Genomic DNA, 24,768 nt, shown 5'->3' on the forward strand with positions numbered 1-24,768 from the left:
CACTTCAAGAAGGACTGCTGACTATTAAACATTCAGATGGGTAAAAATCAGAGAAGGTGATCCATTCCCAGACAGGTTAGCTTTTAAAAAGCCAGAACTGGCACCTTGAATTTGCATCAGAAAGAATTAAGCTAGAGTAAGTGATACACAATTGGAATATGCTTCAAGCAGTCCCATCGCCTGATGCCTGATGCGTGCATTCTGGACAAATCATGTTTTCCAAGATTCCTCAGTCATGTGTAGAGCACGAGACAGTAATTCCATATGGATTTTGCCGGGTCCGAATATTTGTGGCAGAGTCCTTCCTGTCCAGAAAGGAGTAAAGCCGGTGCATTAGCCAAAACTAGCAACAACAAGGGGAGTGACGGGGAAGGATAATGTGTTTTTTTTCCTCTCTGAACTCGCAGAATTGTTTCCCAAACGATGTTTGCATTGCGGCGATTGCAGAATGCAAATACTCCATATTTATCATATTGTGAGCTTGTTTGAACTCTCTCAAAGAGGGGAAGTGAGACAGTGTACCTCTCTGTAAATCTCTGTAAATCTCTGGCAAACACTGTCAACTTGTGCTCAGATGCCAAAACCTCCTCCAGCATGGGCAAGGCTGTGCTTCCTTTCCCCTGAAGACTCGTGTTCAGCATGTTCAGGTGCGCTGTCATATCTACTATGAAGTGTAGCTTTTCCAGCCACTCTGGCTGTTCCAGTTCAGGAAAGGTGAGCCCTTTGCTTCCCAGGAAAGTTTTCACCTCTTCCAGACACGCGGCAAAACGTTTGAGTACCTCCCCTTTGGACAGCCAATGGATTCTGTTGTGCAACAGGAGATCAGAACACGTGCTTTCCACCTCCTCCAGTAGCAAATGGAACTGATGGCGATTTAAACCTTTTGCCATTATTTTATTGACAGTCTGAATGACAACATTCATTACTTCTGTGCATTCTGGTGGAAATGTTTGAGCGCACAATGCCTCTTGGTGCAGTGAAATGTCATCAGCATTCTACCCAGCGACTTCTGCAGTAAAGTCACAAAGCCCTTCTGTGCTCCTGTCATACTTGGTGCCCCAGCAGTAGCCACTGACACCAGGTGAGTGGTGTTTATTTTTTTAATTCTTAAAGAATCCAAGACAGCCTCACAGATGTCTTCCCCCCCCCCCCGTGTCAGATCTTTTAGTGGTATCAAATCAATCATTTGTTCAATATCACTTCTGTCTTTGGACTCATCACAGGCGATTGAGTACGCCATTGCTGAATTGATGTCTTTAATTTGCTGTCTGGTGATGTTTTCTGCCATTTTTATGGTTCTTTCTTTGACAGTCCTTGCAGAGAGAGGCAAATCTCTGATTTTCCGCACAATTTCACTCTTGTGATATTAGTCCGAGAATAGATGTTCTGAAATCTTCATGAATGATTCTTTTATATAATCTCCATCTGTGAACGGCTTCCTGTGCCTGACTATTTCCTGAGCATCCACAAACCTAGCATATGTAGTTGAATTGGCATACTTAATCCACTTCTTGAAGTGATTTTTACTCAAATCAACCTTCCGCATCAGTTCCGAAATGGATTTTCTTCTCTCATTTCCATCTGGATATTTTTCAGCAAAGGCTTTGTGTTTTGTTTGGAAATGTCTTGCAACATTCAACTTTTTGTTGTTTGCCAATTTCTTACCACATATTAAACATAATGGTAAACCAGTCTCGTCAGTAGTGAAAGCGAATGAATCTGCCCATGCTCCAATGTTCTGTTTTCTTCTGAAATTTTTCTTTTCTTGGATTTGTCCATGGTTGGCCTACCAGGGGTCAAAAAGTACAATAAATCTCCCGAGCCTTCTCTGCAGCTTACTGATCAATCTAATGACCTGGGGGGGGGGGGAGAAGAGAGGTTCACACACTTCACTGAAGTGTAACTGAAGGAAAGAAATTTTTAAAAACCCACAAAGAATCACATTGTTTTTGCTCATATGTTACACTGTTTTTGCTCATCTGTATTTACGCAAAGGTCCACATGCAGCGAGGTTGGGAAACTGTAAAAGCTCCGACTCCAAAAACCTTATAAAATGGGAGAGGGGAGAAAGAAACACCTTTATATTCATATTCCTCCTCTATAAATAAGGTGGAAAGTGTGGGGGGGGGGGGAGAGATTGACCTTTAGTTTCTAACTCCTGAAGGAGCCAAACACTGCCTGGGTCTAGAGGAGGGGGGAGGGAAGGAGGGGAGGAGAGAGGGAGGCGGCCGGGCTCTCTGAGGAGGCGATGTTCCCGCGTGGCCCAGGCCTCTCTCCTTGCCGCTGCCACCCTTGCGTGTGAGGAAAAGGAGCCCGGCAGGAGGGAAAGGAGAGGGAGGCCCCCCCACCTGCCCTTAGGTGCTGCCCGCCCAGGAGCCCAGCAGCAGGAGGGAAAGGAGAGGGAGGCCCCCCCACCCGCCTGCTCTCAGATGCTGCCTGCCCAGGAGCCTGGCAGCAGGAGGAGCTGCACTAGCACCACCATCCCTTCCCCAGAGACACTCTCTCCCCCCACCACCACTTTCACCCCTCGCGGCGCGGCTTTAACCTGCCCGCCAAAGTCACAGCAAAGTTCGCAGCTTAAGCGGGGTCCCAAATTTGAATGCTCCTTTTTGCCGCCACGCACAACTCCTTGCTCCAGTCAGCCAGTCCCAAAATGCGCTGCTCCGACGATGCTCTGTGCCCAAACCTCACGAGAGTTCCCCCGTGCGCCCAAACCTCATGAGAGTTCCGCCCTCCCTTCCGCGCTGCCGCCGCGAGCCGGAGACGCTGCTGTTGAGAGAAAAGCGGGAGTCCGCGATGACATTTCCTCCTTGCTCCAGTCAGCCAGCCAAAGTGCCACAAGTAAGTCATGAAAGAGCCGCATGCAGCTCTCGAGCCACATGTTCCCTACCCCCGGTATAGAGGCAGGTACTGGCTTATAGTTTAAAGCCCTCATTCTCCCATCGCCATTATGAACGGGCAACCCAGCTGAAAAGCCTAATAATGGGGTCAGTTCTTAACTCTTTCTGGCTAATCTAGTAGAAGGAGGAAAAAGTCAAATTTAGTGATAACAGTCCCTTGTTCCTGTTAACAGTACCTCCTTGAGAACTGAATTAACAAGAGGAATAACAAGGAGAGTTTTCCTCTTGCTTTCTGCCAAATGAACTTTCGGAGGCTGCATGTGGGCAGTGGCTTTTCAAACCTGGAACTAATTGTGTCCTTTGGATTTTGGCCCAGGACTATGGCAAACATTTATGGATTCAGGAGCATGCGATTAAAATGTTTGATAACAAAAGCTATGCTTTGAAGCTAATTTGCTTGACAGATCTTACTGGCAAGATAAAGAAATCTAATCCAGTAAGCATAGTGTATAATATTATGGAGTTCTTCTTTCCCCATTGCCTGTTTTACAAAACCCCACCTCACACCAGCTCTGTGTTTGTAAGGATGAAAAGCTTATATTTGCTCACTTATTCACCTGAATTAGAGCGAGCTTTGCCAAAGAGCAAACATTTTTAGGGACGTCATGCAAAGAGAGAACTCTGACTTTGTGCAAGGTTGAAATTGAGCATTGTGTGTTGACATGAAGAATAAAGTAATACGTGTAGGTTGTAAGACAAATTACAGCAGTTTTTTTCCTGTAGGAAACAATTTTAAATGGGTTAAATGGCAGTCATTTCAAATTTGCTAACCTAGTTGCAGTAAGTGTAGCAAAAGACAATTATTGAGGTGGGTGAAGATTGGAGTCGAGAGAATTGATTGACATGCCGCACTGTCTTGGTATTCTACAATATCTCACTCGTGTATTTTTATGATACTTACCTGGCAGGGGAGACACCTTGATCAGGAAGGAAGTTGTCCCAGGGTGAGGCTCATCCATGGTGCTGACCCCGGCAATTTCCCCAAATGCAGGAAACTTGACTGTATTTTTATGTTGTTGTTTTTTAATGCCAAACCAGATAAACACTTCAGTTATACTCACGCTGAGTGTTTCCTTGGACATATGAAAGATGAAACTGTAGATCGGTACAAGGTGCTGGTTATGACCTTTAAAGCCCTTTATGGTCTGGGACCTGCCTACCTTAGGGACCGTCTCTCCCCACATGTCCCCCAGAGAGTGCTGAGGTCGGGGTCTCAGAACCTCCTTATAATCCCTGGGCCAAAGGAGGCCCGTCTGAAAGCGACCAGGGACAGGGCCTTCTCGATTGCAGCTCCCTGTTGGTGGAATCAGCTCCCGGAGGAGGTGAGGGCCCTGCGGAACCTTGAACAGTTCCGCAGGGCCTGTAAAACAACCCTCTTCCGGTTGGCATATAATTAACTGTGAGCAGAATGCCTGAATATTAAATCTTAAACATCAGATTACTGAATATTGGAAATTTGAAGGACTGATTTAAGGAATAGTAGCATAGTGTATATCGATGTGAGTTTTATGTATTTTTAGGCTTTTATGTATTTTATTGTATAATTTTAATTGTATTTAAATCGACCTTTGTTAGCTTTTATTGTTGTAAGCCGCCCTGAGCCCACCTCGGTGGGGTAGGGCGGGATATAAATCGAATAAAGTAAAGTAAAGTAAAGTAGATCTCTTACTACTACCTGAAGGATTAATGCTTGTGAATTTCGTCCCAGTGATTTACTAATTAAGTAACTCTCTTCTGGAATGAGTTAATTTGGAGGTCCCCAACCTTTTTGAGCCTGTAAGCACCTTTGGAATTCTTGATGCATCATGATGGGTGCAGGCACAAAATGGTTGCCACAGAAAGCTGAAGCAGCTACAAAATGGCTGCAGCAGTTTAACTTAAGTCAAGTGGTGAATATCCTTGTGGTGTGATGTCAGCTTCTGTCAAAGCTGCATTAAAAAAAATCTGCACAGTCAATCAAATCTCCATGAAGTGATGATCAAACCATGAAGGGATGGTATCACTTTACTCCGCTCCGGTAAGACCTCACCTAGAGTCTTGTGTTCAGTGTCAAGCATGGTGAAATTCCATTGATAATTGATTGTTATAGGGTCCTGCCTAACACTAGTCTGTGAAGTATCATGGAGGACCCAGCTTTGCTAGCTTTGTTATTCTTTCCCTCCCCCCTTCTTGCTTTATTGCCTGAAAAGTAGAAGTAGTGAGAAACGAAACTAACTTGAGAAGCAGTAATCAGCACCTTCCCATACATTCCTGGTAGGGAGTGTGACACATCTGGGGAAAGCAAGGACAGAGTCCTGATAACACTGTGAGAATGAAGACATTTATGATAGTTTATGTGTGAGAGCTACCCCGCACCCCCATCCTTTGGAATCCTTTTGAAGTAAGCCTTAAAAGTATTGTATCAATGCAGCATTACTCTCAAGAATCTGTTACACAGAAAGTATCGGTCTATCAAACGTAGTCTTTGTATCAACTTTGACTCGTCATTGAACCCGCATGCTTGACATTCAGTTTTGGGCACCACATTTTAAGAAGGATGTAGACAAGCTGGAACGGGTCCAGAGGAGGTCGATGAAGATTGTGAGGGGTCTGGAGACCAAGTCCTATGAGGAAAGGTTAAAGGAGCTGGGCATATTTAGCCTGGAGAGGAGACGGTTGAGAGGTGATAGGATCACCATTTTCAAGTACTTGAAGGGCTATCATTTAGAGGATGCTGTGGAATTGTTTTCTGTAGCCACAGAAGGTAGGACCAGAACCAGTGGGTTGAAATTAAATCAAGAGTTTCCGGCTCAATTTTAGGAAGAACTTAGAGCGATTCCTCAGTGGAACAGGCTTCCTCGGGAGGTGGTGGGCTCTCCTTCCTTGGAGGTTTTTAAACAGAGGCTAGATGGCCATCTGACAGCAATGAAGATCCTGTGAATTTAGGGGGAGGTGTTTGTGAGTTTCCTGCATTGTGCAGGGGGTTGGGCTAGATGACCCTGGAGGACCTTTCCAACTCTATGATCCTATGATTCCAGTGGCCAATCAGAAGTCTTCCTGGGCAAAAGCCCCTCCTGGCCTCATCCTCATTCTGAAAACACATGGCAAGCACCAAGAAAGATGTCACAGGCACTGTGGTGTCCATGGGTCCCATGTTGGGGGCCCCTGAGCTAGCCAAATGCAAAGTTGATCCTGTGTGCCTCTGCTGAGCTAGTCCCATGTTGAATTGATAGCTGAGGCCTGCCAGGTGGGCAGCTTGCTCAGGTGAGTGATGCAACCACAGAGCAGGTGCGATTGAGTCTCCAGCTCTGTGAACTGGAAAACTATGACAGTTTTCCCAGTTCACAGAGCAGGGGGCACTGTTCATGTGCAAGCTAGGAGCTAGAACATCGTGCTACTTACTTAAGCAATGATTTGCAGAAGTCAGCTGGCCGTTCCGCGTGGGAGCCAGCCGCTCTGACTAATCCACTTTTATCACCACATTTAGTTCCATATAAAACATATTTCATGATGGAAGTTTATAAACATGGGGTTGCTGTGTTTTTTTACTTCATGAAAAATGGCAAGCAGGTTATTATGTGGTCCTTGATAAAAACTTTCAGGAAAAAACATTGGTCATTGGGTTCTGTTGCTTTGTGTTACGGTTTAACTTGGTTTTCAGTTGGCTGGTTCAGCTTCAAAATTGGATTTCTTTATAACTGATTGGCTGCAGTGTACTAGTAACTGCATTATTGGTGAAAAAAAGATTAAATTAGATTCTTGTAACCTAAATAAGTTCCTGTTGGTCTAGGCAGTACATTTAACATGGAAAAGGCTGTCCAGTTTGTCCTGCAAAAAAGATCTAGAGGATCAAATATCCTGGTGTGATCTTGCAGCCTGTCTGTCTCCACCATCTCTTTGCCAGCATCATTCATAAGCACGATAATGAAACATAAGCACAAGTGTTCTTCTCACGGCAGTTAAATAGCAAGCCATGCCCAGCATTTTGAGGTTTAGCTCCAGTGTTGATGCATTTTTCTTCCTTTAGACCAGGGAAGTTGAACACATTTGTCATGAGGGCTGCATCTGACATAAGCGAGACCTTGCCGGGCCAGGCTGGGCATGTTCCTATTTAAGATTAGGTAGCAGAGATATCAACTTTAGAAAAGACACAAACACAATTAATTTTTTTTTAAGTTAAAACATGCTTAAAACATTAGCACTCATTGGTCTTAAAAGTGCTTTCTTGTATTTTCACCATGGGTTTCCCTCCCACCCTAGGCGACCAGGAGGAGGAGCCTCAGCCAGTAAAAGGAAGAAAGGCTTGGCTCAGTAGGTCTGCCGTGCAATTGAGAGAACCTGACAAAGCAAGCTCCGCCTCCCCGCCTTCCAGCCCAAGCCAAACTCCTGTACTATTGAGCAAGCCTTGCAAAGCAAGTTGAGATGCAGAAGGAAGCAAGAGAGAGGGAGAAGGAAGCAGAAGACAGCCAGTTGCTCAGGGGCCTGATAGGAGCCCTCCAGTTTGCTTAAAAACATGGGTAAAAGGTTAATAAAGAACTTGGCTTTTAAGGCAGCTTAGCCAGATGTGATTGACTTGTCTTGAAAAAAATTGGCGAGACATTTGTATGTAGGCTGGTTCTAATCTATAAGGGTGTCCACCTTATCTAAAGTTTAAGCTTCCGATCAAACTGCTTTGTTTCTAATTTGTTTTATATTCTAACATAAATGATCTGTAATAAGCTATCCTAATTAAAGTTGGTAAATCTACAACAGTGTTCCAATTACATACTAATCAATTATACACTAATTTAATTCTACTTAGCTACAGAACATCATTAATCAGGTTCAGGCTTAGTATAACAGATTTAGCACATTAACTAGTTCAGGGCTTTTAAATAAGTACATTTGTAGTGCTGAGTAATATTCAAGAGTAATAAAGTAATATTCAGTAGTGTTCTACATTGATAGGTTTAATTCTTCAGTTAAAAACAACTGACACTTGTTAATTCTTGGAAATTAGTGCTGTGAATTGAAAGGGGCAGTTTATCTTGGTGCATGGACAGCAGGTGGGTCACTTCGACTCAGTAGCCATGCCATCGAGAAGGATGGTTGGTGGAGGCATTAGGTACAGCTAATGATGAGTACGGTGTGCTCTCTTTGGCTCCTTCTAGAATCCAGATTGTGTCCCCCCCCTTTTTTTTTTGCTGTCAAGACATAGCTAATTTATGGCAACCCCGAAGCATTTTCAAGGGAAAAGATGTTCAGAGGTGCCCTCCTGCCCATGCCCTCCACCCCAGGCTGCCCTCCTGCCCATGCCCCTGCCCCCCATGAGGGTCTGTAAATGGGAGTTGGGGGGAAAGCCTGGGGCTGCTTCTGCTACCTTCCCACTAGGCGGCATGGGGCAGAAGCAGCTGATCTGTCTCCCCCTCCCATTTAAAAATCCCTGCTGATTACGCGGGGGTCTTTAAATGAGTGGCAGGGGAAAGTCACTGGCACACTGCCCCTTCCACTAGCCTGGGACCGGGCAGACGAAAGAGGCGGTGTGGCCTTGCTCTGAGGCTGCCTCTTTCGTCCACCCAGATCTCTGGCAGGCGACCCGGTTGCTAACAAGCGACAGAACGGTACTGGTCTGCGACCCAGTGGTTTGGGGCCTCTGAGCTATGTAACCCATCTCTTGCATTTTTTCTGACTTACTAAGACATTCTAGCTTCAGCTGACCCTTCTGACTATAACTAATAAAGACTCTGCAGTCAATTAACCTGTTGTTCACTTCCTGAATGCCCTGTGGCAGAGAAACAAGTCGATTTGAGAATGTTTGTGTAAGCAGATCAGTTTTTTTACAAGAAATGCACATTTTCAAAGGAGATAAAAAGATGGAATTGTGGGCATTTCTGGCTTCCAATTCCATAACAAAGAAAGCTATGGCAGTTATTAGGAACACTAATATTGCAGTATTATGAAAGTTACTCCAGTTATTCCCAGTGATTTCAGCAATCTATGCAACACATAAAATAGGAACATGGAATGTGAGAAGTATGAATCAAGGTAAGCTCTAAATCATAAAATGAGGAATAGACTGTTTAAATATTGTAGCCCTTGGTGTGAGTGAACTAAAGTGGATTGGATTAGGACATTTTCAGTCAGAAAATTACAGTGTTTTGCTCTGGAAATTACAAACTCAGAAGAAATAGGCTTACTTGAAAAGTGAGGCAAGATGTAGCCCAGTCAAAGTAGGAGCTATAACACACAGTCTAACCAAATAATATCGTTCAGACATCATAGAAAGCCTGTCAACATAACCATCATTCAAGTCAGCTACAGTAGCTGAGGAGGAAGAAACAGAAAGCTGTTATGCAAGAGTCACAGGTGGTCATAGGAGTCTGCTAGTGTCATAGGTGACTGGAACTCAAAAGTAGGAAATAAAGCAGAATCAAATATTGTTGGGAAATTTGGCCTAGAATTACAAAGGGAAGCAGGAGAATGATTCATAGAATTTTGTGAAGCCAGCTATTGGTTCATTGCAGACACATGCTTCAGGCAGCTGAACAGGCTATTGTATACATGGTGGCCAATACAGAAATCAAATCAATGACATAACCAGAAGCAGAAGATGGCGAAGCTCTGTTCTTGCTGCTAAGACAAGACCAGGAGCTGATTGTGGTGCAGGCCACAAATGGTCAGTATCAAAAATTAAAATTAAGCTGAAGAAAAACAATCATAGTGTCAAAATATCATCCAAGTGACATCCCTGAAGATTTTAAAGACTATATAGGGTTTAAAACAACAGATTTCTAATTGTGGAAGATCAGGTTTTCTTGGTGCTTCTGGTGTTCTGGCCCCACTGTTGAACCTCTTGATGGCACATGGGGTTTTTGGCCACTGTGTGACACAGAGTGTTGGACTGGAGGGGCCATTGGCCTGATCCAACAGGGCTTCTCTTATGTTCTTAGGTTCTCTTATCTTGTCTTAGCGGAGAACTTTAATAGAGTTTTTGATTTTGAATTGGATCCTACAAGTAATTGTAATTGGATTGAATTGGATCCTCAAAAAGTAATTGAATTGGATCCTCAAATCTTTGTATTATTTACAGCCTGGAAGGCTATCCCAGTGACAGATTTTACCTTTTATGGCCCCTTTGGTAATTCTTACTTCAAGGGGTTGATTATTGGGGAGAGTCTCATTTCATGTTACAAGTACCAAACAAAGAAAGCAAGCAAAATAATCGTGTTGTGAAAACCTTGAAGTACCCATCTTTTAAAAGTTCTTGCCATCCGATGTTGCTATTAAATCTAGATCTGGTATTTATAGTAGCTGACAGATTTAATGGAGTTGTTACACCATCTATCAAACCAATTCATACAGGATTCTTAAAAGGTGGATATTTATCATGTCGAATGAAGTTAATAAATACATTAAATGTGGCAAAAAGTTTCAAAGAAAAAAAGACCTAATTGGTGACAGGGAATGGGAGTATCTATAATATATTTCTATGAGGGAAGTTTAAAAAGTTACAACAGTCTTTGATGTATTTAAACTGCTGGACTGAAGTAGTTGAAAATGGATGTAGTTCAGAAAAATGTAAACTCAACAAGGCTTTCCATTGCCAATTGAAACAAAAAGGGAAGCAATCGAAGCTTTGGCTATAATGATCCAAAACTGTTATGCCAATAAAGGTTTTTGGAATTTTGGATCAAAAACTTTTATAATGGATGTGGGATCTACATCAGGAATGTGACTTAAAAATTTCACTTTGTGTTACTGATCAGAAAATTTTGCATTGTGATATTTAAGATTTTGTAGTTATTTTTCTTATTGATTTGAAATGTTCACCTTCCTAGCTTCTATGGAGTCCCACATGGGGACTGTGCTGGTGCAGGCTTGCCATAGAGATCTTTTCAAAGTTCTCTAGATTCAGAGTGCTCCCACCCCTCCAAGGTGGCATGTGATGGGGCAGCGCGAGCACTCCAGTCCTTTCTTCATTGCCATAGAGATTGGACTTTTGCTCTGTATTCTGCTACTCACCTCAGGTTTTTCTCTTGATTTCTCCTTTGTCTATTTTTTTAAACTCTTCAATCGTTATTGCTCTGCTCCGGTCCAAAAAAAAAAGAAGGGAGGACTTTATTTTCCCAAAGTTATGTCTGTATTCAAAATGGCTTAGTTGGATGACCATGATTTCTGACTTAATACCTTGGTGAAGCCCACAATGTTTCTGCTTGCCTGATTTGCAAGCAGTTCACCCCAAAAGCACATCTGGATTGGGTTTGAGACTGAACACTGCCCTCTGGCAAAAGTCTTTGGTAGTCCCAGACAAAGATCAGACTACTCCTAAGGAGTTGGAAGCAGTGTATAAAGCCTGTACCCCCTCTTTGAGGTCAGCGTCATCAGGATCCATGTTGGAACTGGGCCCACTATTGGCTAGGTCTCAGTTGTCTTCTGCAGTGTTTCTTCGCAATGTCCCCTTGGATGGCATCTGCAAGGCAGGTACCTGGTCTTTCCCATGGACGTTCATCAGATACTATGCAGTTGACTTCAACTCCAGGTATCTGTGGGGAAAACAGTTCTTCAGTCCTTATTTCACTGACGATCCCGTGACCACCTCCTTCTGTTAAGTGAGCTTCCTATTCTCCTGTGTGGGACTGCACAGAAGCCACAGAGGTGTAAGTAGGGTTATACTTACACTTACCTGTAACTGTTGTTCATTGAGTGGACCTCTGTCCACCGTGGGCTCTTTGTGCTTATGGGTCCTTCCATAGTGGTAAAGAAAGACTGAGGGTGGAAGCTCTCACCCCACCCCATCAGATGCTGGCTGGTAGGAAGGAGCTGACCTGTAACAGGAAGGAGTGCTCTGAATCTTCTAGAACAGTAGCTCCCAGCCTTTTTGGCACTGGGGACTGGATTCATGGAAGACAATTTTTCCATGGACCGGGGGTGGGAGGTGGCACTGGGGGTTTTGCCATGCCAGATCTGCGCCCCATCCCTTCCCCCCCATGGGTTTTTTTCAAATGGGGGGGGGGGAGACTGGGGCTCTTTCTGCCATATCCCTGCTAGGTGGCTAGGAGGCAAAAGGCCAATCTGTCTCCCCCTTCCTTTTAAAGACCCCACTGGTCAGTTGATCGGGTCTCGGGCAGGTGGAAGGGGCTGTGGGGCTGCTCTGCCTCACTCTGAGGCTGCCTGCCTGCCTTGGAGCAAGGCTGTGCCACCTTTTTCATCTGCCCGGGTCCTGGGCAGGTGGGTGCAGTGTGGTGCCTCTGCCTCACTCTGCGGCCCAGTTGCTATCACTCTTTTGTATTGTTTCTGAGTTTGCTAGAAAAGATAATTGATAACTTCTGTGGTCTTGTCTCTACAGATTTCCTGCCTCTACAGATTTCACTAAACAGTATTTCCATAATTAATGTATCTAAGAGCAAACAAATTGCTTTTAAAAGATAGTAGCACACTGCCATGATACATTATTTCCTACAGAGAAAAAGTGCTTCATCATTCCGTGGAGAATGGGGGAAAAGATATGATAGAGCAAACAGCACTAAATAAAATTGAATGTTGCTTCTTTGAGCTATGGGAACGAGTGAATGACATCAAGGATGATAAATTCATGCTGGGTATTATATTGTTGACTATGGCAGATGTGAATATTGTTGAAAGCACATTAAAATCCATTAAAATTTAAAAGACTGAAAACATAAAACTCTAGAACTGAAGAGGTGCTTAAAATTTGGCCAGCATCCACAAAACAGGAAGAGAAGGCGGAGGAGGGAAAGGTGTCTGCAGTGTTGGTATCACTAATCTTAAGAGCAAATCCGTGTGAAATTGTTTCATTGTAAGGCATCATGGAAGATGTTTGTGGTACAGTGTAATAGTGACAGAGGTGTTAATGTGGTTAATTTCCCAATTTTTTGTTCCAGAAGGTTCTTCAAAGATGTTAAACCTATAAGAAAACATAATGGGAAAAATATTGTTAAGCATTCTGGAGTTCAATTTCATCACAAATTGTGAAGATAATAACTGAATTATTCATGTGCAATTATGAAAAAAATATATTTTAAAAACTTGCTTGAAAAAGCACTGCAGTAAACACCTCAAAGATAAAGAAGCATAAAAACACCCAATAACAGGGAGACGCAGGATATTTCTGTCTGCCTGACATTGCGTCTGTTCTTACCCCATACTGTTTCAGTGTATCCCCTGATTTCTGCATGTTTTCTTGAGTCTGTAGTTTTTGCCTCACATTTTCCCCATTTTTTCCCTGGTTCTTTTGGGACCACGTTTACCCTGATCTTTTTTTGAAACTGATTTCGAGTTGCTTTTGTGGGACACAGCTTTAGTTAGGAGGGCCACAAGCCTGTAGAAAGTAGCATCTTTAAGGGTTAACACATAGTCTGGAAAAAAGATAGAAGACGACTAACATTCCATCCTTATCTTTAGCAGAAACATCACTTTCACTATGCCCTACTGAATCTCTACTGCATTTTTAAGTAACAACAGAAGTGGTGAGTTCTTAGACCCCATGCCTGATTTAACCGGTCAAGACATATGCATGCATATTTAATTTTTTGCTACGCCACAGTTTATAGCCAATGAATTGATGCCAACCTGGCAAAAATCAGTAGTGTGTAGTTGCTCTCATGATGAAATTATGATGGATGTAACAGCCAATTAATATGCCAACATGTGCCAGCATGTCATCAAGGCTATATAAAGTACTGACCACCGTGAAAAGAGATGGAGCAGCTTGGTATGCAGACCATGGCTTAGCTCTGCTCCACAATCTATTGCAGTATTTTTCCCCCTTCTCAACCAGACTTCACTGAGTGTTTCTGTTGGGTGGGACACTTGGACCACAGATTTGTGGATTACTTTTGTTCCCCAAATGTAATGTTCCCTTCAGGTTTTTTTAACTGAAAATTTTATTGAATTAAATTCTATGGCAAACATTAACACAAATTATTAACCACCTTCTCCAGCAATCTGCTGTAACATTCATCCGCGTTTTACAATAGAAAACATTCTTCAGTTAATCCATGTACAATTAATACACCTATACTAACCAAGAGTCATTTTCTGTTCTGAATCTTTTTATCTTATATCACCCATTAATGCCATTCAGTTCCCCCAATTTCATTTTATCCTAATCATCATAATAACAGCAATATCAACCTGATTACCTTCAGTTTTGTTTATTTTGCCTATTTCCACCCACCTCCAGCCCACTTTTCGGTTACTGGACCACCACCAAGCCAAAGCCCTGTACTCTTTCCCCTCCCTCCCTCCCTCCTTTGTTTGAAACTGACCTTACAGGCAGGTAGCTAAAGGGATGTGCTGCGGTGGAAGGTGGTGCAGGTGTAATTATTGCTGTTCCAGACCCATCTCCGCAAACTTTTCCTCACAGACAGAATTTGTTTTAAATAGGCGTAGTTGAGGATTTTTTTAAAATGATGAACACATACCTGTTAATTTGTTGATTGGAGATGTCTATGAGGGGTCTGTTAATAAACCTACTGTAATGTATTGGCCCTTGCGACTTGCCGTAGTTTGTGTTGTGAGGGTTTACCCGTAATTGGGCTGATTACGCTCCATGCAGAGCACTTGAGTGGGGCCAGGACGCTAGAAGTCCTCCCACTGTGCCCCCCCAAGCACCAAGAATACAGAGCATCCCTGCCCCAGACAGAGAGTTCCAACAATAAGCTGTGGCTAATAGCCACTGTTGGACCTCTGCTCCATATGTCCTATTCCCATACATCGACAGCCGGCTTCTGGTGGCTAGGTCTGAATAAATAGGTTGCTTATGTGTAACTGATGATCTTTGAGTGGTCATCTGTGCATTCATACCGCCCGCCCGCCCGCCCTTCCCCTCTGCTGTCAGCCTAGTAGCTTTTTTTTCTGGATTGCTCAGTGGTCAGAAGGAACTGGAGGGGCCCTAGCACCCTCTTCTGGGCATGTGTGGTGCAGTTCCTAAGCATGCCCAGTGGCTGGGCATGAATATCCTTGCATTGGAGCTTGAAGCTCACCATCAGGGTCAACACAGGCACCATAATCCCAAGGGTGTGAATGCACAGATGACCACTCGAAGATCATCAGTTACAAGTAAGCAGCTTGGTTTTTTTGCCAACCACAGATGGGAAGTTAGTGGTGACTGTAATTGCACACTTTGGCTGCCGTGTCACACTGTGGAATCCAGAAACGGAGGAAAGAAGTAGGGTATCCAGAGATGGAATCCAGAAATGGAAGAAGGAAGGAGGGAGGAAGTGTGCAAATGCAGTCTGGGTCCCTGTTCCTCCCAGTCCTGGGTTGGAGTATCATCTGGGTTGAATTGGATCTGCCTGTAGCTTTTCTGGATAAAATGGATTTCTGTTTATCCAGAGAATGATCTCCTTTCTTCCTCCTTGTAGCTCCAAATGCTGATCCTGGTGGACAGAATGACGAGTCAGAGTTTACAGCATGGGAGGCGGGGGGGAATGGCCCACCCGTGGTCCTTTAGCTCAAAGCTGTTGTCCTCGAGGTCCTCGAGGTCAGGGGTTACCAACATGGGTGCCTGTGAGCGCTATGGCACCACTGACACCTTTCCAGGTGCCTGCCAAATGTTTTTAGGAAGTGGGTGGGGCCCAGGGGGCCTTTACCAAGCAAGACTTCTGATTGGCCATTGGAGATTTGATTGGCTGTATTATTGTTTTGGCAGCAGCTGAAATCACAACACAAGATCTTCACTGTGTGACTGGAGGTAAGAGGTGGCCGCCATTTTGTGGTTGGTGTTACCTCCAGTAGTCATGTTGTGGCCTCGCCCACCGTATTGTGTCAGAATTTTCCAAGGAATTGCATGCATCTCCTCTGGTTAATTACCCAGCTACTGATTAATAAAATAAAACTAACATTACGTTAGTAAATTACATTACATTAACAAATTAACGAACTAGCATTAAAAATTAATATAAATAAATAAATAAAATAAAACTTTTGTTTTAAAGGTGCCACTGGACTCAAGCTTTGTATTAATTATTTACACTATGTAATCTGCCTTGAGTCACAGCAAGAAAGGCAAACTATAAATAGCATGATGATGATGATGAATTGAAAAGAGCAGGTAAAAATATAGTAAATAGTTAATAACTCGACTCAGGTGACAACTTTTCTGTAACCCCACCCCCATTAAAAGCCTTCCAGTTTGTTAGTGTTTAGCTGCAGGGAAGATAATAGGAACCAGTAGAGCGTGTGTAAGTGAATGCCCTAACAGGCATTTGGTAAAAAATGTGTAAAAGTGTAGAAATTTTGCAAGAAGATTATCCACTGTGAAAAATGTATAGGCATTCTAGAACCCTTGATCCTTGATTTGCCTTGTCGAGTAGAACATCCACCACCACCACCACCAGAGTTGCAAGAAACATGGTTACCCTCACTTGCTTTATAGCAGCGATAATGGAAATAGGTGCAGACGGAAATTAAGTCACTCTGCCTTCAGTCAGTTTCTTGCAAGGGGATCAGGCCAGTGAAGATGAGGATGAAACACACATCAAGAAGGGCACTCTGAAGTGATCCTGCTGCAAAGCTACTTCTTTGCCACTTGATACCTCCCCCTTAGCACACGTGGAGAGGGGAAACTGAATCTCAAAATGTGCATAAGTACTTTGCTTCTGTATAGCCCTAAATGGAACTGGAGCTTTTATATTTGATGTTTTAGGCCAGGGGTGTCAAACTCATTTGTTTTGAGGGCTGTATTTGACATAAAGGAGACCTTGTCGGCCTGGGCCGGGTGTGTCATAAAATGTCATGCCAGGTAGTGGAGATATAAACTTTATAAAGGACCCAGACAAACACAATTAATTTTTTTTAAACTTAAAAGAAGAAGAAAAAGAATTGCAGATTTATACCCCGCCCTTCTCTCTGGATTAGAGACTCAGAGCGACTTACAATCTCCTATATCTTCTCCCCCCAAACAGACACCCTGTGAGGTGGGTGGGGCTGAGAGGGCTCTCATAGCAGCTTCCCTTTCAAGGACAACCTCTGCCAGAGCTCTGGCTGACCCAAGGCCATTCCAGCAGGTGCAAGTGGAGGAGTGGGGAATCAAACCCGGTTCCCCCAGATAAGAGTCCACACACTTAACCACTACAACAAACTGGCTACACCAAACATGCTTAAAACATTAACACATTTGCAATTTTTTAATAGTCTCTGATAACTATAATAATAATAATAACAACACCAGCAACATTTTATTTATATCCCGCCCTCCCCGCCGAAGCAGACTATAGTCTTTCCCAGGAAAAAAATAACTATAACTCCTTTGTGACAGTGCAAGAATAGAGAGACAACCATCTATAATGGTCAGTATCATCCTACTACCTGAGAAGTCTAAGTTCAAAATCCCCAATCAATCAAAGGAAATCAAAGGGGAATGTGAAAAAAAATCAAAAGAAATGTGTTGGGTGAACTTGGTCTGGACACACACTCACCCTAATCCTGGTTAAGAACATAAGAGAAGCCATGTTGGATCAGGCCAACGGCCCATCCAGTCCAACACTCTGTGTCACACAGTGGCAAAAAAATTTATATATACACACTGTGGCTAATAGCCACTGATGGACCTGTGCTCCATATTTTTATCTAAACCCCTCTTGAAGGTGGCTATACTTGTGGCCGCCACCACCTTCTGTGGCAGTGAATTCCACATGTTAATCACCCTTTGGGTGAAGAAAGACTTCCTTTTATCCGTTTTAACCTGTCTGCTCAGCAATTTCATCGAATGCCCACGAGTTCTTGTATTGTGAGAAAGGGAGAAAAGTACTTCTTTCTCAACTTTCTCCATCCCATGCATTATCTTGTAAACCTCTATCATGTCACCCCACAGTCGACGTTTCTCCAAGCTAAAGAGCCCCAAGCGTTTCAACCTTTCTTCATAGGGAAAGTGCTCCAGCCCTTTAATCATTCTAGTTGCCCTTTTCTGGACTTTCTCCAATGCTATAATATCCTTTTTGAGGTGCGGCGACCAGAACTGCACACAGTACTCCAAATGAAGACCGCACCATCGATTTATACAGGGGCATTATGATACTGGCTGATTTGTTTTCAATTCCCTTCCTAATAATTCCCAGCATGGCGTTGGCCTTTTTTATTGCAATCGCACACTGTCTTGACATTTTCAGTGAGTTCTCTACCACGACCCCAAGATCTCTCTCTTGGTCAGTCTCTGCCAGTTCACACCCCATCAACTTGTATTTGTAGCTGGGATTCTTGGCCCCAATGTGCATTACTTTGCACTTGGCCACATTGAACCGCATCTGCCACGTTGACGCCCACTCACCCAGCCTCAGCAGATCCCTTTGGAGTGCCTCACAATCCTCTCTGGTTCTCACCACCCTGAACAATTTAGTGTCATCCGCAAACTTGGCCACTTCACTGCTCACTCCCAACTCTTCTGGATCATGAGGGCATGAATACAGTGAAAAGGGGGAGGCAAATCCAGTTGAACCCAGGAGAGCCCTAGCATAACAAGGCAACAAAACGTTTGACACCCCTGTTTTAGGTAAACATTTCCTGTTAACGGAGAGCATTTGGCATACTGCTTTCATAGACAACATGATCCAGTACTTCTCTTCATAACTGAAAGTTATTTTCTCTGCTTAATGACACTACCAATGGCACTATGAAAAGATTGTTAAACCATTAACGTGCTTTGGAAGATCTTATTTTACCATGCAAAATCTTCAGTTTAAAGTTCTTTTATAGATAACTTTGAGATTGACTAAAATACAGTGACGATGTCCTGGATATTGCTTGGTGGTAACCAAAGGAGTTTGTTGGTCTTAGAGGTGGCACTGGACTCAAGGCATTTTTCAGAAGATAAGAGTGTTTTCTGATGGAGATGAGAGGTAAACTATGACTCCCTACTGAGGGCCATTGATAGTGTTCTCACCTACCCTTATAACCTTATATCTGATACAGAGACTTCCCTGGAGCAGGCTGAGTGCAAAAGGTGGAGTCTGCAGCGGGCAGCATGTGATGCAGAGAAGTGGGTGTCTGTGTAAGGTGTTGCTCAAAGTCCTCCAGGCCACCTACCTTCCAGCTGGCATTAGAAATTAAAGGTGTGGGATACAGCCCTTTCTGTTATGCTTGGTGGAGATGCTGTGGCAACAAATTCCATGTGCAAGAATCACAGAAATGTGAAGCTGCCTTATACTGAATCAGACCATTCGTCCATCAGAATCAGTATTGGCTAGTCAGAGTGGCAGCAGCTCTCCAGGGTTTCAGGCTGAAGCCCTTTCACATCACCTATCTGGTGGTCCTTTCAACTGGAGATGCCGGATATTGAACCTGGGACCTACTGCATGCAAAACAAATGCTCTACTGCTGAGCCATGACCCCTCTATTCCATGGCCAGTTGGGTTTGGTTGTTGATAGCTATAACGTGTACTATATGCAGGGGTGGGATTCTAGCAGAAGCTCCTTTGCATATTAGGCCACAAACCCCTGATATAGCCAGTCATAGAATCATAGAGTTGGAAGGGACCTCTAGGGTCATCTAGTTCAACCCCCTGCACAATGCAGGAAACTCACAAACACCTCCCCCTAAATTCACAGGATCTTCATTGCTGTCAGATGGCTATCTAGCCTCTGTTTAAAAACCTCCAAGGAAGGAGAGCCCACCACCTCCCAAGAAAGCCTATTTCACTGAGGAATCGCTCTAACAGTCAGGAAGTTCTTCCTCATGTTGAGCTGGAAACTCTTTTGATTTAATTTCAACCCATTGGTTTTGGTCCTACCTTCCGGGGCCACAGAAAACAATTCCACCCCATCCTCTATATGACAGCCCTTCAAGTACTTGAAGATGGTGATCATATCACCTCTCAGCCACCTCCTCTCCAGGCTAAACATCCCCAGCTCCTTCAACCTTTCCTCATAGGACTTGGTCTCCAGACCCCTTACCATCTTTGTCACCCTCCTCTGGACCCATTCCAGCTTGTCTATATCCTTTTTAAAATGTGGTGCCCAAAACTGAACACAATCCTCCAAGAGCTTACAGTAGGCCCTATACTAAGAGCCCTGTGAACTCTTGGAGGATTGGCTACATCAGGGGCGTGTGGCCTAATATGCAAAGGAGCTCCTGCTAGAATTCCAGCTGTGACTATATGAATCATGATCAGACTATAGCCTAAGGCAGGGGTGGCCAATGGTAGCTCTCCAGATGTTTTTTGCCTACAACTCCCATCAGCTCCAGCCATGGGAGTTGAAGGCAAAAAACATCTGGAGAGCTACCGTTGGCCACCCCTGGCCTAAGGGTTGCCTTTGTCCACTTAAAGGCACAAGTATTCGCTTGTATTATCACAGTAAAAATAGCTTAAGAAAAACCTGATCCTGTCCAAAGCCTTAGGCATTACTGGGAAACACTTTCTAACCATTGTTAATTTGATTCTTTGCTGAATGTCCCAAGATTGTTTTCCTTGATCGTCCAAACAGTTAAACTGGCTCCAGCGTTTATGTGAAAAGCTATTATCACCTCAGCAACTTCTGCAGGATACAGTTCCTTGCAGTGTGCAGTCTCTGTGGTTCTCTCCCACCCAAGTACATGCTGAACCCTGTAAGCCACATGTGTTCTTCGTTACTACCTCTGCCTCCATCACAACAGCCTTTCCCGCATGTAGGAGAGTAGGTGTAGAAAAGTGTTGAGTCTGCTTCTGTGTAGGAACAGAGCATCATTATAATTAAATAACAAATTCTCGCTGTTGTACCTCTGTTCCTTGAGAAAATGGGTGGCTGGGTATAGCTGTACTATAGCCCTGAATTTAGTTACCAGGAAGATCTGAAAATATTTTGTCTGTTGAGTTGGTGAATGTGTTCTAGTAGTTTTTCAGTTTCAATATATCTTTCTGGTGTATTACATATTTGTTGTCCAGTATTCAGGCTTGTTTGGTGTAGTGTAGTGTATGGACTCTTGTCTGGGAGAACCGGGTTTGATTCCCCACTCCTCCACTTGCAGCTGCTGGAATGGTCTTGGGTCAGCCATAGTTCTGGCAGAGGTTGTCTTTGAAAGGGCAGCTTCTGGGAGAGCTCTCTCAGTCCCACCCACCTCACAGGGTGTCTGTTGTGGGGGAAGAAGATATAGGAGATTGTAAGCCGCCCTGAGTCTCTGATTCAGAGAGAAGGGCGGGGTATAAATCTGCAATTCTTCTTTAGTTCTTCAGTTCCCTAATCTTGTTTTGAGAGCATATGGAGTAGTGGTTAAGAGTGTCAGCTTTGTACCTGGGAGTACTTGGGCCGTGGAAGCTCACTGGGTGACCTTGGGTGAGTCCATACACTCAGCCTGACTTACCTCACAGGGATGTTGTGAGGATAAAATGGAAGAGAGGAGAATGACGTCAGCCATTTTAGGTCTCCATTTGGAGAAAGGCGGTGGAACTAACTCTCTGCCAAAGGACATCCAGGCCATGTGGGTTATCCTGCAATTCCGCAGGGCCCACGAGGCAGAGATGTTCACCAGGCTTTGGCCAAGGACAACGACAGCTGGTACTCTCCTTTCTGTCCACACACCCCACCCCCCCAATATTCTCTGATAGTCTGGGGGAATGAACACAATTAGCAGCATGCCGTTGGGTTTGGAATTTGTTTGTTTTAATCTGTATATGTTTTTTATATGATGTACTTTGCTCATTGCCCAGCTTCAGCCGGTATGGGGCGATCAATCAGATCTAATAAATGACAACGATAATAATAATCAAATTAAATAAATACATACATTCATAGGTAATATTTGGAAAACTGTTAAGAGTTACTTAAGACAAAAGAGGGTGCCTTATTGGGAATAATTTCTGTTAAATTGTGTTTCACCCCATTTTCCTCTGTTCTCTACTGTAGCTGTGCTTTTCCTCCTAAATAAATGCCATGGTTTCTGTTGCAATAGACCTGTCTGTTGGTCCCAGACCAACCAAGTTCAGTTTTTCTACTGACTTGTGCTTCTGAACTTTTCTTAAGATTCCAGAGCCTTATCTCTTGTCGCTGTGGAACTCTGGTATGTTTCCCATGGAATCCTTCTTGCTTAGCACCAATAGATACGGGGGGGTTTTGCCCCCAACATAGCCATTATTATACTTCCTTGGCTCCATTTTATTGTTGCCGCTGTGATTTAGGTGCTATATATAAACTTCTGTGGCTCATCTTAATTTTTATTACTTAAATGTGTGTGTATTTGCATGTTTTATATGTGCACAACACACCACTTTGAAATGTCTGAGAAGTGGCTTAGAAATTTCACAGGTAATAAATCCCAAGGATCTTGTCCACATTCTCAGGTTGCATAAACATAAAAGTAGCTGTCAAAGCAGGGCAAATGATACCTCAGGTGTCAGGCAACACAGAACTCAAACCCAGAAATCGGCCAGCAGCTTCAGCCCCATTTTGTGTGCAGTTTGAGACTCTCTGGCGGACTTGCTGGCTCGTTAGAGATTTTAAGACGGGGGAGGGGCTCCCCAAACCTATTATTATAATTATTATTATTATTAAAATGTATTTCTGATGCAAAACTGGGAAATTCTGGCAAGTGCTGGCAATAACTCCTGTGAAATAGTTGTTCTTTGAAATGAGTGAAATGCTTTTAAAGATGAGGGTTTATACATTCAAAGCATATAGCATGAAAGTCTGAGTATTTTTTTAAAAAAACTTGTAATGGAAACCTTGAGGATCACTGAAATAACTCCCATGAAATTTTAAAAAGTCAGATGCTTTTTTAAAAACAAGATTTCATTCAAGATTTACAGCATGAAAATCTGAGAGCTTTGTTTTCACTTTTCTTCTTCTTTTACTTGAATTAAAAAAAAAGTTTTGGTTCTATAGAAAAGAAAAAGGCACACATAATAGTCATGAAAAGCTGGAAAGCCACTCTAATAAGAATGCTGCCAAAAAAGGCATCACCTTCCTTTGGAAAAAAGTAAACCCTCAACGGAGGCACCATCAATACAGTGATGTATGGTAGAGTAACAGTGTTGAGCATTAATATAAATCTGTTACAACAAACATCCTTGCAGAGTTCTGGCTTTAGCGTGGTATTGTTGTGGACCAACTGAAAATCAATGCAAATAAACTGTGATCACTGAGCACTAATAAAGTACAATAACATTTATTGGCAAATCACAAACAAACCAGTCTTCTTAAATAATCTCACAAACACAACAGAGTTGCCTGCTGTATTGTGAATTGAAGCCTCATGCGGATGTTTTCATTGCATTGGGTGAAATACAGGGACCAAGTGGACCAGGTGTCTTCCTTGTCTATAGTATAAAGACATAGAAGTAAGGTCTCATCAAGAAATGTGTTATAAAACTGTTTGGATTAACTAAAGATGTGGACCAAAACGTGTTCCAGAGATTTATTTCAGTTTCTAAAGATTTATTTTGTAAAATTAATGTGACTAGATGGATGCTATTTCCAATACAATATTAAACATGATTGGTTCATTCAAAGTCATAACAAGCGTTATTCAAGTCATTATTCCTAGGTAAGTGGAACCCCCAGGCCTTAATAGAGATATCAGTTTCTTCTTTCACTACACATGCTAATGTTATTCAGTTCTTGCATTTGTTTTTAAACTTTTATTATGCTGTATGCTAATCTGCTGCTATTCTCAGTTTTTATCAATTGCCTTAATCCAGTTTTAGCTATATTTATTCCTCAACTACTTATGCATCTTGACTCTAATTAGCCCTTCCTTGGCAACACCCTCCCCACCTTCTATCTATATGTAATGGTCAGTGACTTCTTTTTCATTGCATTTGAAGAAGTGCGCTTGCACTTGAAAGCTACAGTTCTTTATATGTCTCCACTCACATAGTGAAAAGGATATAGTAATAATGAATCTGATTTGTAACTAACGAGTAATGGAGCTAACAGAGAGTAACAAGTAAACTGAGATGCTCCAGTGACCTCTGTGATGAAAGGGTTAAATTCTGTTGAAATCAATGACCGTGTCACTGGCAGATGATGCGCAGTCCTTTGGCAATCTAAAAGGAGGATGTCTACAGTTTTCAGGGCCTTCATGGTATTTGATGACGATGATGGTGATGATATTGGGTTTATATCCCACCCTCCACTCCGAATCTCAGAGTGGCTCACAATCTCCTTTATCTTCCTCCCCCACAACAGACATCCTGTGAGGTGGGTGGGGCTGAGAGAGCTCTTCCAGAAACTGCCCTTTCAAGGACAACTCCTACGAGAGCTATGGCTGACCCAAGGCCATTCCAGCAGCTGCAAGTGGAGGAGTGGGGGATCAAACGCGGTTTCCCAGATAAGAGTCTGCGCACTTAACCACTACACCAAATTGGCTTTCTAAAACTTTAAACAGTGTCTCTAAATTTTTACAGGTATTCCAGCAGAACTAATTTACACCTATAGATTTATATTTGTTTAAATATAATAACATTTAAACCAGCCTTGCTCAATTTTTCTCCTAATCATAGAATTGTAGAGTTGGAAGGAGCTGTACAGGCCCCTAGACAGTGCACTTCAAGTATTTGTAGCTGTTGTCTCATGTGGTGGTGACATGGGGGTAGTTTTAAATTTTTGTTTACTAAATATAAGCTGAGATAACCATGCAGAATGAGATCGCACTCTCTTTGGGGCACTGGGAAACTTGATTCAGTTTTTAAAAGAAGACTTATACAATTGCTTTTAACTAAAAGAAAGTAAAACTGTCAGGTGTGATGCTGGATTTGTTTATATTCTTGGCAGGCTACCAGAGAGCTCTCATTCTGTATACTGTGTAATGGGTTTACCCAGCCTAAAGAAAAATAGGTGAGGCAATTTGATAGACTTGACATATCTTTGCTGGGGGCATTATTTTCTCCAGGGAATCAGTTTAATGGATAAGGCCGCTTCATGCGACTGCTTATTTAGAAATAATTGTCCAAAGTTTATTCTAGTGCCTTTGTGATGAGGT

The 24,768-nt window shown here is 43.1% G+C and overlaps 1 protein-coding gene and 1 pseudogene across 2 annotated transcripts in view; both read left to right on the plus strand.

Moving 5' to 3' along the window:
* Positions 1–24,768, plus strand: part of ADK (adenosine kinase) — a 478,171-nt gene that overhangs the window by 80,749 nt on the left and 372,654 nt on the right. The gene's annotated exons all lie outside the window — the stretch shown is intronic.
* On the plus strand, positions 3,794–3,936 carry LOC132570623 (U1 spliceosomal RNA; annotated as a pseudogene).

The sequence above is a fragment of the Heteronotia binoei genome, chromosome 4, assembly GCF_032191835.1.
Source record: "Heteronotia binoei isolate CCM8104 ecotype False Entrance Well chromosome 4, APGP_CSIRO_Hbin_v1, whole genome shotgun sequence".
NCBI classification, from domain to species: domain Eukaryota; kingdom Metazoa; phylum Chordata; class Lepidosauria; order Squamata; family Gekkonidae; genus Heteronotia; species Heteronotia binoei.